The sequence below is a fragment of the Nicotiana attenuata genome, chromosome 2, assembly GCF_001879085.1.
Source record: "Nicotiana attenuata strain UT chromosome 2, NIATTr2, whole genome shotgun sequence".
Taxonomy (NCBI): Eukaryota; Viridiplantae; Streptophyta; class Magnoliopsida; order Solanales; family Solanaceae; genus Nicotiana; species Nicotiana attenuata.
Genome location: NC_031990.1, coordinates 51675491 through 51691644, shown reverse-complemented (window position 1 = coordinate 51691644; position 16154 = coordinate 51675491).

Here is a 16154-nt window from a genome sequence, read left to right as displayed (position 1 = left end):
GCCATTAACTGCTAGTTTACTGTTTGTCAGAATTAATTTTCATAATTAGTTCAATTTTAGGATCTGATTGGTTATAGCTGATAGTATGTAGGTATGGTGAAAGGGGCTGGGGTTTTAGTTGAGATAAGGTTAGTAATTTCAGGGTATTCAGGGGTATTTTGGGCATTTGATAATAGGATAGAATGCTGTAGATTAGAATAGAATTCCTTAGAATCTTCTAGAATAGGGCTCAAGTTAGATTTCAGTAAATTTAGGATAGTAACTTGGGTAACAAGTTAAAAAATAGAGGACTGATCTGAAAATAAAGAGGGACTAGGATGGAAAACTAGAAAATTGAGGGCTGCCCTCCCTTATGCCTATAAAAGGCAGTCCTCTTTGCCTTAAGCCACAAGTTTTTCAGCTCTGAAAATTTCCCCCCCACTCATACAAGCATTCATCAGCTCAAATTTGAATTTTGAAATTCAAAAACTTCTCTTAGATCTTATCTTCTTTACCAAAAACCAAAAAAAAAAAAACAGTAGCAAAGCTCCAAAAACTCAAAAAAATATTGTTCTATTGAGAGTTTGGTTTAATTTCAAGTTGAAGTATTTGATTTTGCATCATTTAGCTTAGAGTTTGGTTGCTGGAATTTGCTGGAGATTCCTGGGTTGTTTTCAAGTTGGAACTGGTTTATTCGAGTCAATTTGGGTTTGATCAAGTCTAATCTGGTCATTTTATTGGTGTTGCTCCTCTATTATTCAATCCTGGGCTATATGATGTCGTTTTAAATCCGAAATCCATCCTCTGCTGTTGAATCCCACTGCTGATTGTTGTTCTACTGCTGACTCTCGCTCCTTTCAATTGTTCCATTTCCAGGTACACATTCGAAACACGATTTGGTATAGCTTTGAGTTGAAATGTTGAAATGAAAGGCTTGTTCATTTACTTCCTGAATATGTGTATTCACACTATCACAATAGAACATATATTAGATGATGAGTATTTGTTTAGGATTACTTTCAGCTTACATTGAACGACTAAACTGAAGATTGGATTGTATAATTTGAACTAATTTGGACTGTTAAATTTGTGGTTGTCCAGCCGTGGTCTTGGTATGGTTTGGTGATGGTTTTAGTTTCACGTTTTGTTGATAAGTAGAAATCAGAATTGGTGTGAATTCACAATTGACTTCGAGTTCAACATATGATATCCACGTTAATTTTGATTTCAAGCTGAAGAGATGTCTCAAACAACCTTGTATTGCAGTAGCTAATACCCCTGGATTCACATTCATGCCTATTTTTGTTAAAACTCAATTCACATTTCTCAGTTTGTTTTGCTTTTAGTCGTATCCAGAAGTTCAGTAGTAGGTAAATAGATTAACAACAAATCTAAATTTTAATCCAATCCAGTCGGTTTAGATGCACAATTGTTTTAAATTTTATTGAGATGAGCATAAAAAGTGTGTATGAATAAACGTGGAACGGCTCCAATATTTGCAAGCCTGAATGCTGAAGTTGGGCCTGAATGAGGTCTGTCCGCAGCCCAATTCGAGTTTTGACTATGTGTTGTTCTTGCTGGGCTAAGCTTAAGGCCCAAGGGAGTCACTAACTGAATAAAAATCAAATACTTAAGTATATTAGTTCTGGAACAATACAAACTAAGTAGGCCCTGTAGAGACAACTTGGGTAGAAAACTGTAATTTTCTTTAGGATTGGCCTTTAAATAATAAAAGAGGGGAGCCCCGCCAAATAAAACACATAAACGGCGGGGCCCTCGATAATTGCTTATGCTAAAATACTTAGACTTCGAGATGGGCCGTTTAGCGAATTTCACGGCCTTCTCCAAAGATAATAACGCGATAGTCTCTTTAGGCACGCAATTTAAATAATTTTACCTTCCTAAATACGGGTGCACATTTATGTGACCCAAATCCAAATCCCAACGAAGTCGAAATGTGTCAAAAATCGCGGGTGCATTTATGTGACGCGGTTCGAGACATATTTTCACGATGTTGCAATTCTCTTAAAATAATAACAATAAAAGCGGTTCAAAGTTAAAAGCACATAGGTTAAAACATGTACTAAGATCAAATAAATAAGCCAAATATGACAGTTGAGCGACCGTGCTAGAACTACGGAACCCGGGAATGCCTAACACCTTCTCCCGGGTTAACAGAATTCCTTACTCGGATTTCTGGATCGCGGACTGTTAAACAGAGTCATAATTTCCTCGGTTTGGGACTCAACCGGTGACTTGGGACACCATTAATCTCCCAAGTGGCGACTCTGAAATCTTAATGATAAATCCCGTTCCGATTGTCCTTTAAGTGGAAAAACTCCTTTACGCCTTTGCGGGTGTAGTGAAAAAGGAGGTGTGACAACAACAAGTAAATACAGCAACGAAAAATGCACGACATCACCCTTCGTGCTTTTACTCTCAACCTCACCATATAAATTAGATAAGAATGGCACGGCATCACCCTTCGTGCTTTTACTCTCATCCTTACCGTAAGAAACAATAGAAATGGCATGGCATCACCCTTCGTGCATTAACTCTCTCATAACATGGCACGACATCACCCTTTATGCATTATCAATGTCAAAACACGGCATGGCACCACCCTTCGTGCTTTAAACTCTTCCTAACCCAAACAACAGAAACAATAACAACCCAACAAGGGAATCATCAATAAGCAACCTCGTTTCAACATTTAACTTCACAATATAAACCTCAACTTGAGTCAATACTCAACCAACATCCAATATCAGGAGAACATAATAGGACTTATTTAACTTGAAGAATAACCAGTTTAAGCATGAACATCACATATAAAGAAATACAATAGTCACAAGTACAAGACTCACTTGCATGCTATGACCCGATAACAACGAATGGATACTCGTCACCTCACCTATACGTCGTACTCAACAACTAAACACGTAGCAAATAAGGCAACAATACCTAATTCCTCAAGCTAAGGTTAGCAACACTTACCTCGATTCTACGACCGAACTCAAGCCTCAAATATCGCTTTTCCCTTAGTTTTCACTTCCAATCCGCTCGTATCTAATCATAATTAACTTAATAATATCAATTATAGCTAAATAAAGCATTTCCAATGCATAATTACAAGTTTCCCAACAATTTCCCAAAAAGTCAAAAATCGACCCAGACCCGCTTGGTCAAAACTCGAGGTTCGGACCAAAACCCGTTCACCCATTCACCCACGAGCCCAAATATGCAATTAGTTTTGGAATCTGACCCCAAATCGAGGTCTAAATTCCCAAATTTGTAAAATGTTCAATTCTCCCAAAATCCCTAATTTCTACCCTTAAAGAACAAGATTTAGGCCTAGAATCTACTGGATGTTGATGGAAATTGAATAGAATGAGTTTTAGAACACGAACCTATGATTTGGTGTTGGATCCCCACTTCAAAAATCGCCCAAGGTCGAGTTCTATGGAGGAAAATACGAAATGTTTTGTCTGATCCCATCTTTGGTTCTGATTTTAAAATGCTGGACAGACCTCATTCGCGTTCACGAGAGGTCTGTCGCGTTTGCGAAGCTGCGGTCCTAGTAACCTTCGCGTTTGCGAGACACCCTACGCATTCGCAAAGGTATACCCCCCAACTTTCGCATTTGCGAGCCACTTGCTGCGTTCGCGTAGAGTATCTTTCCCCTCCCCCAATTCCCATGCTTCCCGTTCGCGATAGCCTGGTCACGTTCGCGAAGGGTAATGCCCCTAACGCTTCGCGTTCGCGACCAGTGCCTCGCGTTCGCGTAGAAAGATTGCTCCCTCAGACAAATTTACTCTTCGCGATCGCAGGAGTTGCTTCGCGATTGCGAAGCACAAAATACCTGTGCACCTGCAATAGCAAAACAACAGAAATTTCTAAGTTCGAAACATCCCGTACCCTATCCGAAACTCAGCCAAGCCGTCGGGGCTCTAAACCAAATATGCACACAAGTCTAAAAACATCATACGGACTTGCTCGTGTGATCAGATCGCTAAAATAACACCTAAAACTACGGATTTTGCATCAAAATCAATGAAGTTCTCAAGAACACTTAAAGTTTCTATTTTCACAACCCGACGTTAGAATCACGTCAAATCAGTCTCGTTTCTCACCAAATTTCACAGATAAGGTACAAATATTATAGCGGACCTGTACCGGGCTCCGGAACCAAAATACGGGCTTGATACTAACAAGTTTAGACATTATTCAGTTTCTAAAAACCATTATATTTCCAGTTTAATAATTTTCTTCAAAAATTTATTTCTCGGGCTAGGGACCTCGAAATTCAATTCCGGGCATACGCCCACGTCCCATATTTTACTACGGACCCTGGGATCGCCAAAGCACGGGTCCGGGTCCGTTTACTCAAAATGTTGACCGAAGTCAACTTAAATCAATTTTAATGGCAAACTTAATATTTTCTCAAATTTTCACATAAAGGCTTTCCGGAAATGTGCCCGGACTACGCACGCAAATCGAGGAGAAAGAAATTGAGGTCTTGGAGGCCTCAGAACGTCGAATTGGGTTCTAAATCACGAGATGACCTTTTGGGTCATCACGTTCTCCACCTCTAAAACAACTGTTCGTCCTCGAATGGACATTGAAAAGGACCTGAGCTAGTGAAAAGATGGGGATATCTGCTCCGCATATCGGACTCGGACTCCCAGGTAGTTGCCTCAATAGGCTGACCTCTCCACTGCACACGAACCGAAGGATAACTCTTCGATCTCAACTGACAAACCTGCCTGTCTAAAATTGCTAGCGGATCCTCCTCGTAGGTCAAATCCTTGTCTAGCTGGACAGTGCTGAAATCTAATACGTGGGATAGATCGCCGTGATACTTCCAAAGCATGGACACATGAAACACTAGATGTACCGCTGATAAGCCTGGTGGCAACACAAGTTTGTAAGCCACCTCTCCCACTCGATCAAGAATCTCAGAAGGCCCGATGAACCTAGGGTTTAACTTGCCCTTCTTCCCAAATCTCATCACGCCCTTCATGGGCGACACCCGAAGCAACACTCTCTCTCCGACCATGAATGTCACATCACGAACCTTAGGATCGGCTTAGCTCTTTTGCTTGGACGGAGCTGTGCGAAGTCTATCCTGAATGATTTTAACCTTATCCAAGGCATCCTGTACTAAATCTGTACCCAACAATCGAGCCTCTCCCGGCTCAAACCGTCCAACCGGCGACCGACACCGCCTACCATATAATGCTTCATAGGGAGCCATCTGGATGCTTGACTGGTAACTGTTGTTGTAGGCAAACTCCACTAATGGCAAGAACTGATCCTAAGAACCTCCAAAGACAATAACATAGGCGCAAAGCATATCCTCAAAACTATGAATAGTACGCTTGGACTATCCGTCCGTTTGAGGATGAAATGTTGTGCTCAACTTGACCCGCGTACCCAACTCACGCTGTACTGCCCTCCAGAAATGCAAGGTAAACTGCGTACCTCGGTCAGAAATGATAGACCCGGGCACACCATGAAGACGAATGATCTAACAGATATAGATCTCTTCCAACCGCTCCGAAGAATAGGAAACTGCCACAGGAATGAAATGCGCTGACTTATTCAGCCTATCCACAATAACCCACACTACGTCAAACTTCCTCTGAGTCCGTGGGAGTCCAACAACGAAATCCATAGTGATACGCTCCCACTTCCACTCAGGAATCTCAATCTTCTGAAGCAAACCACTAGGTCTCTGATGCTCGTACTTTACTTGCTGACAATTCAAACACCGAGCTACATATGCAACAATATCCTTCTTCATCCTCCTCCACCAATAATGCTGCTACAAGTCCTGATACATCTTCGCGGCGCCTGGATGAATAGAATACCTGGAACTGTGGGCCTCCTCTAGAATCAACTCACGAAGTCCATCCACATTAGGCACACAAATACGACCCTGCATCCTCAGAACTCTATCATCTCCAACTGTAACCTGCTTGGCATCTCTGTGTCGCACCGTGTCCCTAAGGAAAAGCAAATAAGGATCATCATACTGCCACTCCCTGATACGCTCAAACAAGGAAGACCGAGCGACTGTACATGCTGGAACACGACTGGGCTTAGAAACATCCAACCTCACGAATTGATTGGCCAAAGCCTGAACGTCTAATGCAAGCAGTCTCTCACCAACTGGGATATACGCAAGGCTGCCCATACTAGCTGACTTCCTACTCAAAGCATCGGCCACCACATTGGCCTTCCCGGGATGGTACAAGATAGTGATATCATAGTCTTTCAATAGCTCCAACCACCTTCTCTGCCTCAAATTGAGCTCCTTCTGCTTGAACAAATACTGCAAACTCTTGTGATCCGTGAACACCTCACACGACACGCCATATAAATAGTGCCTCCAAATCTTCAGCGCATGAACAATGGCTGCTAGCTCCAAATCATGAACTGGATAACTCTTCTCCTGAATCTTCAACTGTCGCGAAGCATATGCAATAAACTTGCCACCCTGCATCAACACCGCACCAAGTCCAATACGAGATGCATCACAATATACTGTATATGGCCTTGAACCTATGGGCAATACCAACACCAGTGTCGTTGTCAAAGCTATCTTGAGCTTCTGAAAGCTCACCTCACACTCGTTCGACCACCTGAACAGGGCACCCTTCTGGGTCAACCTGGTCATCGGGGCTGCTATAGATGAAAACCGCTCCACAAACCGACGGTAATAACCTACCAAACCCAAGAAACTCCGGATCTCTATAGCTGATGTGGGCCTAGGCTAGTCCCCGACTGCCTCAATCTTCTTAGGATCCACCTGAATACCCTCTACTGATACAACGTGTCCCAAGAATGCAACTGAACTCAACCAAAACTCATATTTCGAAAACTTAGCATATAATTGGTTGTCTCTCAGAGTCTGAAGAACGATCCGAAGATGCTGCTCATGCTCCTCTCGACTGCGGGAGTAGATCAAGATATCATCAATAAAAACAATCACGAAGGAATCCAAATAGGGCTTAAACACTCGGTTCATCAAATTCATGAATGTTGTTGGGGCATTTGTCAACCCAAATGACATCACTAGAAACTCATAATGCCTATACCGAGTCTGAAAAGCTATCTTAGGGACATCGGATGCCCTAATCCTCAACTGATGGTAGCCATACCTCAAATCAATCTTCGGAAACACCTTGGCACCCTGAAGCTGATCAAATAAATCATCAATCCTCGGCAATGGATACTTGTTCTTGATGGTGACTTTGTTCAACTACCGATAGTTTATGCACATCCTCATCGATCCATCCTTTTTCTTTACAAACAACACTGGTGCACCCCAAGATGAGACACTAGGCCTAATGAAGCCCTTATCCAGCAAATCTTGCAACTGCTCCTTCAATTCTTTCAACTCTAGCGGGGCCATGCGGTATGGAGGAATAGAAATGGGCTGAGTGCCCGGAGGCAAATCAATGCAAAAGTCAATATCCCTGTCGGGTGGCATCCCCGATAGGTCTGCAGGAAATACCTCCGGAAACTCATGAACAACCGGTACGGAATCCATGGAAGCAACCTCTGCACTGGAATCACGAACATAAGCCAAATAAGCCAAACACCCCTTCTCGACCATACGTCGAGCCTTCATATAAGAAATAACCCTACTGGTAGAATGGCCAGGAGTCCCTCTCCACTTCAATCGAGGCAACCCTGGCTAGGCTAAGGTCACGGTCTTGGCGTGATAGTCCAATATAGCATGATAAGGTGACAACCAATCCATCCCCAAAATAACGTCGAAGTCAACCATATCAAGAAGTAGGAGATCTACACTAGTCTAAAGGCCCCCAATAATAACCTCACACGAGCGATAAACACGATCTACAACAATAAAATCACTCACCGGTGTAGACACATATACAGGAGCACTCAAAGAATCACGAGGCACAACCAAATACGAAGCAAAGTAAGATGACACATAGGAGTATGTAGACCCTGGATCATATAGAACTGAAGCATCTCTACTGCAAACTAATATTGTACATGTGATAACGGCATCGGATGCCTCAGCCTCAGGCCTGGCTGGGAAAGCATAACATTGGGGTTGGGCCCCACCACTCTAAACTACATCCCTGGGACGGCCTCCTGCTGGCTGGCCTCCACCTCTAGGGCCTAACCTCTACCTCTAGCTGCCTGACCCCTACCTCTAGCTGGCCGAGCGGGCGGTGATACATCCGGTGCCGTAACCATAGAACGAGAACCCTGATGCTGAGAACAGCTCGACGCTCGAGGGAAATACCTAGCAATGTGCCTCAGATCGCCACAAATATAACAAGACCTTGGCGGCTGAGATTGCTGACCCTGAAACTGACCCTGTCGGCCTGAGTACCCACCCTGAAAACTCTAGAGTGGATGTGCACTGATAGGAGCTGGTGATGCACTGTAGGGTAGCTTATCAGAATATTGCATATGAGAGCCACGACCACCTGAAGCACCGCGAGAAGCCTGAAATGCTGAATGAAATGGACTAGGAGGATGGCCTCTACCAAAGAATCCCTGCCTCCAGACGAGACACCACTGAACCTACCAGAATGGCGAGGCCTCTTGTCAAACCCCTGACCACTCTCCTGAGCTAAAACCATCTCAACCCGCCTGGCCACATTGGCCGCATCCTGAAAAGAAATCTTGCTCCCTGTCTCCTTAGCCATCTGCAATCCGATAGGCTGAGCGAGTCCCTCAATAAACCTCCTCACCCTCCCTCTCTCTCGATGGGGAGTATAATAAGAGCATGATGAGCCAAATCAACAAACCTAGTCTCGTACTGAGTGATAGTCATAAAACCCTGCTGAAGATGCTCAAACCACCTGTGAGAGTCCTCTCTCTGAGTGATAGGAAGGAACTTCTCGAGAAAGAGCTGAGAGAACTGGTCCCAAGTCAAGGCAGGCGACCCGGCTAGTCTAGTCAACACAAAATCATTCCACCATCTCTTGGCAGACCCTATCATCTAGAATACAGCAAAGTCGACCCCATTGGTCTCTACTATCCCCATGTTCCGCAACACCTCATGGCAGTGGTCAAGATAATCCTGGGGCTCCTCAGAAGCTGCCCCACTGAAATGAACCGGGAAAAGCGTGGTGAACTTGCCAGCCTCAACAAAGCCTCAGAAGACATAGATGATCCATCGGCGGCCTGAGCCGCAAAAACTGGCTGAGCTACTCCCACTGGTTGAGCTGCTAGAGTCTGAAATTAAGGAGTCATATGCTCCGGTGTGTGGGTAGTGGGAGTCTGGGCTCCTCCCCCAGCCTGAGAGACGGTTGGTGGTACAGAAAATGTGCTAGCCTGGGCTACGCTCTCCATAAGGCCCACTAGACGGACCAAAGCATCCTGAAGTACCGGGGTAGCAATGAACCCCACTTGAACCTGAGCTGGCCCTGCCGGAACGGTCTAGGCCGGAACCTCATCATCAAACTCCACCTGAGGCTCCGCTACCGGTGCTGCTTCTCGAGCTCTAGGCTAAGCCCTGCCCCTGCTTCGGCCTCTAGAACGGCCTCGGCCTCGTCCTCTGCCCCTCGTAAGAGCTGCCACTGGGGGCTCGGGCTGCTAGTCAGCTGATGAAGCAGTACGTATTCTCGCCATTTGTGAAAGAACAAGAGTAGAGAGTTCAATTAGCATTGAGAAATCAAATCGCACGATAGAGAAGAATAGATGTGAAGTTATTCCTAAACTCTGTAGCCTCAGGGGGATAAGTACAGACGTCTCCGTACCGATCCCTCAGACTCTACCTAGCTTGTTAGTGAATTGTGAGACCTAGGCAACCTAGTGCTCTGATACCAACTTGTCACGACCCGGATTTCCCACCGTCGGGATCGTGATGACACCTAAGTCTTAGAGTTCTAGGCAAGCCAACAGATACAGTCCTATCATACCAAACACTAACCAAAATAGTAATTAACAGTAATTTTGAACTAAACCAACAAGAAGTACGGAAATTCTATAACAGTTGAAAACACTATTACACGACTACCCAAAGATCTAGTGTCACAATCCACGAACTTCTAAGAGTTTCTACAAATACTGGTTTAAAGAAAATACATATGTTCTCGAAATGAAGGAAAAGGATAAACTAAGATAGGGGGAAGGGGACTCCAGGGTCTGCGAACGCTGGCAGAACTACCTTGGGTCTCCTGATGGAATGAAGGCAACAACCCAACTCTAATCAACAAGGTCCGACACCGAAATCTGCACAGATAGTGCAGAGTGCAGTATCAGTACAACCAACCCTATGTACTGGTAAGTGTCGAGCCTAACCTCGGCGAAGTAGTGACGAGGCTAGGACACGACAAATAACATGAACCTGTGCAGTTAAATCATATTCGACAAAATAACAATAATATAAGTTTAACAGATAGTAACGGGAAGGGGAAAACATGCTGAGGGGATTGAAAAAATAAAGAATCACAACAATAGAGAATATAAGCATCTAGTACACCTTGAACTAGTAACAACAAGTAAATACAGCAACGAAAAATGCACGGCATCACCCTTCGTGTTTTTACTCTCAACCTCACCATATAAATCAGAAAAGAATGGCACGGCATCACCCTTCGTGCTTTTACTCTCGTCCTTACCATAAGAAACAATATAAACAGTACGGCATCACCCTTCGTGCATTATCAATATCAAAACACGGCACGGCATCACCCTTCATGCTTTACACTCTTCCTCACCCAAACAACAAAAACAATAACAACCCAGCAAAGGAATCATCAATAACCAACCTCGTTTCAACATTTAACTTCACAATATAAATCTCAACTTGAGTCAATACTCAACCAACATCCAATATCAGGAAAACATAATATGACTTATATTATATGAAGAATAACCAGTTTAAGCATAAACAGTACGTATAAAGAAATACAACAGTCATAAGTACAAGACTCACTCGCATGCTATGACCCGACAACAACGTATAGATACTCGTCACCTCACCTATACGTCGTACTCAACAACTAAACACGTAGCAAATAAGGCAACAATACCTAATCCCTCAAGCTAAGGTTAGCCACAACACTTACCTCGATTCCACGGCCGAACTCAAGCCTCAAATACCGACTTTCCCTTAGTTTTCACTTCCAATACGCTCGTAACTAATCATAAATAACTCAATAATATCAATTATTGCTAAATAAATCATTTTCAATGCATAATTACAAGTTTCCCCAACAATTCCCCAAAAAGTCAAAAATCGACCCCGGGCCCGCTTCGTCAAAACTCGAGGTTCGGATCAAAACCGGTTAACCCATTCACCCACGATCCCAAATATGCAATTAGTTTTGGAATCCGACCCCAAATCGAGGTCTAAATTCTCAAATTTGTAAAATTCCCAATTCTCCCAAAATCCCTAATTTCTACCCTTAAAGAACAAGATTTAGGCCTAGAAATATAATGAGTGTTGATGGAAATTGAAAGGAATGAGTTTTAGAACATGAACATATGATTTGGTGTTCAATCCCCACTTCAAAAATCGCCCAAGGTCGAGTTCTATGGAGGAAAATATGAAATTTTTTGTCTGATCCCGTCTTTGGTTTTGATTTTAAAACACTGGACAGACCTTATTCGTTTTCGCAAAGCTGCGGTCCTAGTAACCTTCGGGTTCGCGAGACACCCTACGCGTTCGTGAAGGTATACCCCCCCCCCCAACCTTCGCATTCGCGAGCCACTTGTCGCGTTTGCGTAGAGTATCTTTCCCCTCCCCCAGTTCCCATGCTTCCCGTTCGCGATAGCCTGGTCGCGTTCGCGAAGGGTAATGCCCCCAACGCTTCGCGTTCGCGACCAGTGCCTCGCGTTCGCGTAGAAGGATTGCTCCCTCAGACAAATTTACTCTTCGCAATTGCGGGAGTTGCTTGGCGATCGCGAAGCACACAATACCTGTGCACCTGCAACAGCAAAACAGCAGAAATTTCTAAGTCCGAAACATCCCGTAGCCTATCCGAAACTCACTCGAGCCCTCGAAGCTCCAAACCAAACATGCACACAAGTCTAAAAATATCATACGGACTTGCTCGTGCTATCAGATCGCTAAAATAACACCTAAAACTACAAATTTTGCATCAAAATCAATGAAATTCTCAAGAACACTTAAAGTTTCTATTTTCACAACTGGGCGTCTGAATCATGTCAAACCAGTCCCGTTTCTCACCAAACTTCACAGATAAGGTATAAATATTATAACGGACCTATACCGGGCTCCGGAACCAAAATACGGGCCCGATACTAACAAGTTTAAATATTATTCAGTTTCTAAAAACTATTATATTTCCAGTTTAACAATTTTCTTCAAAAATTCATTTCTCAGGTTAGGGACCTCGGAATTCAATTCCGAGCATACGCCCACGTCCCATATTTTACTACAGACCTTTCGGGACCGTTAAAGCACGGGTCCGGATCCGCTTACTCAGAATATTGACCGAAGTCAACTTAAATTAATTTCAAAGGCAAAACTTAATATTTTCTCAAATTTTCACATAAAGGCTTTCCGGAAACGCGTACGGACGCAAATCGAGGAGAAAAAAATTAAGGTCTTGGAGGCCTCGGAACCCCGAATTGGGTTCTAAATCACGAAATGACCTTTTGGGTCATCACAGTTCACGATCACAATCATGATTTTCTCCCTTCCATATCGCGCTTGATGGCTGGACATAGGTCCGTTTGTGATTCTTTGAAGAGGGATCTTGTAGCTCATGATCGATCTGGTATTAGATCCTCCAAGAATATTAGACTTGCTGAGGTTCAACGTGGTGGACCGCAAAATTTGGGTTGCACTCTAAATGATTGTAGAAATTTTATTTAAGGAGTGTGAATTTTGAAATGCAAGAAGGGGACGCACAGTCACTGCTCAACTTTTTCGTGAAATGCAGATAAAGGATATGGAGTTTTTCTAATGAATAGACGTTGATAATATTGGTAGGCTGCGAAATGTGGTATGGGTGCATTCACATTGTAAGACGGCGTATGAGCAATTCCATGATGCGATATGCTTTGATACGACGTACCTTGTGAATAGATATAATATGCAATGTGCTACATTTGTTGGCATCAATCACCATAGACAGTCCATCTTACTGGGATGTGCTCTCATGTCTCATGAAGATACCGATAGTTATAAATTGGTTTTTAGAACTTGGCTTGAGGCCATGGTAAATGTTCATCCAGATACGATCATAACTGACCAGTGTCAGAGCATTAAGACAGCCATTGCTGAAGTGATGCCACATACAATACATGGGTATTGTATTTAGCATATATTTTCAAAGTTGCCTCTTTACTTAAGTGGTGTTCGTCCTTCTAAAATTGCACGTGGAGAATTTAAATTCACGATCCTTGATAGCATTACTGTTGAAGTTTTTGAGAGAAAATGGACAGAATATATTGTAAAGTATAATTTGCATACAAGGAATTGGTTCAACAAGCTTTACTCTGAGAAGGAAAAATGGGTTCCTGTGTACCTTGATGTGATAACCATTGATGAACCTCTTCATGGTTCTCTGATTAAGCACAACATCATGTACCAAGACCGCTAACATAGCAGATGAAATAGCACTTGCTGCATTTTCATTTGTTACCATTTCTTCACTTTCTTCAACATCCGAGCTTGAAGTTGACTTTTCTTGTGAACAACTTATTTTTTGAAATTTGTTGAAGGCTTCTAAGGCTTCATCGTAACATTGGAAAGCTTGAAGGTAGCTAGCCTCGATTCCAACAAGCATATTAACACACTTAGACCATTTGTATAAACCCGACTTCTTACCACAAAATACAACAAAAATCATAGATTTGAGATTTTTTTTACCTTCTGATTTTCAAATTCGTTGAACGCCGATACGGCCGCATCGTGAGATTTGAAAGACTGGAAAATGTTACGTTTAACCCCGATAACCTTAGGAGAACATTCACTCCATGAGTAGTATATTCCTGAACTTTTACCAGAAAATACAACATATATTTTTGAAACACTATTCTTCTTCGACTGCACCATTATTGATTCCTTAATCTATTCACTCACACTTAGAAGAACATAGGAGTTTAAGAAATGAAACAATCAAGTATTTAGGTTGGTTTAAGTATGTTTTCGGTCGTCTAGGTTTGTTTAAATATTAGGGCTTTGAAGACCTTATTATACGAAAGAAATACGAAATACACAATCAAATATATGTATTTTGATGAATAAATTCGAAATATATACTTGTATACTACAAAAAAAGATGAAAAATACGTTTATGGGAAAGAGGGTTTGCATGCTTGATATCTTCCATGTATTGGGAAGAAAAGCATTCAATGGATGAGAGAGAATCATGTCGAGAAATTCAATACCTACCGGTAAGGATATTTTTGGTATAAAATTTGTCCAGAAACCCTAATTTGAGTGCGATTTTACATTAATAACCCCATTTAGGCCATTGTGGCCACAAATAGTGTGGCCGAAAGGATTTTTCCTAATCTAAAATAATGTATCATAAATCTGATGCTGAAACTTTGACCTCATTTATATTCTCCAAGTTATTCACAAGTAGTGTACTTTTTTATAATTGCACAAAATAATAATATTATTTTTACAGTTATAACAGATAAATTTTAGTGATCATGTGTAAAAGTAAGAGCTAGTTTCATTGAACTTGATAGCTTGGTGAGAATCAGTCTTTTTTAATTTTCTTACCTTTTCTATTTTCCCTCTTTTAGTGAATTAACCTGAAAATAGCCGACGGAAGTATAATTTATATGCAATTTTTATATAATTGTATATAATCTACGGATATCAGCTAGAAAAAAAAAGACAGTAAGGGCCCGTTTAGCCATTTTTTTTTCACTTTTTCCCGATTTCTTTTTTCACTTTTTTCAAAATCAATGTTAAGCCATAAAATTTTCAATTTTCACTTGAAAATGAATTTCAAAATTTTTCAAAATTTTGAAAAAACTAAAACTGTTTTTTAAAATTTTTACTTTAGATTATGTTGGACTTTAAGCCATTGGGATTTAAAGTAGAAGAAGTGTGAATTGGAAATGAAGGGAAATAAAATGGAGGAAAAAATAAAAATTTGAAGAAGTGAACTTTTGTCTTGCACTTTGTCCCTCATTGGTGAGGGACAATCACATTTGTGTGCTTATATATAGAATCACTTCTTAAAGCTCTTAAAAGGAGTTGAAGAGAATGAACCCTCGCGCTGTCGTCATCGCTCGCTCGGCTCGGCTTCGGCTTCGGCTTTGGATTTGGATTTGTCAAATGATCGATAAGATTATTTTTAGACAAAATTTATTTAATTATTTAATAATTAATTAAATGCCAAATCACTGCTGAAAATACGCCAGAACCCTGCTAAAGATTCAGAGGGACTCTCTGGTCGTGGTTCTGCCGTAACCGCGGTAGAACCGCGGCAGGCAGCGTATTCTTCTTAAAAGGCACCTTTTCCAGACACCTCTTCTGATAATTGCCTATAAATTCTGAGGCAAGGCTCCATTTTCTACACACCAAAAACACTCCAGAACTTCTTTCTTTCTGAATATATTGCATTCTAATTTCGCAGTCTCTCTCTCTCAAATTCGTAAGTGTGATTTTGCTCCGTTCTTTAAGTTCGTTGGTATCCTGCAGTTTGTATTGCCACTGTTGCAGGAAGGTTTATTCCGTTTTATCCTGGGAGGATTTAATCCATTACCTTGGCAACGTGTGAGGGGGTTAAAATTCCTTAAGGACACACAAGCAAATTGTGGACTCGGAATATTTCTTAAAATCTTCTGTTTTTCCAGTTTCTTTTATTTTTCTAACAGTTTTTTCTGATTTTGTGTTTTAACACAGTAGCGCTCACAAGCTTAAGGAATTTTAAACTAACGTTTCTGTGGGATTGATATCACTATTTTCGCATTACTTTGCATATTATTTGATCTCGGTCCAGGGTTTTAATACTATTTTGCAAACTCAGCCATTTTTCTAAGATTTGAAAATTTAAACAATATTTTATTGACGTTTTGAGCTGAGAACCATTATTTTGATATTGCCCAAGTGGCTTATATGCATTTCTGGACTGAGCATGGATCGGGCTGCGCGCCGCAGCAGTGTTATAGTGATTTCTGGATATATGGATGGCTCGGGCTGCGCGCCGCAGCGGTATTGTATTGATATTGAGGCCGAGGGC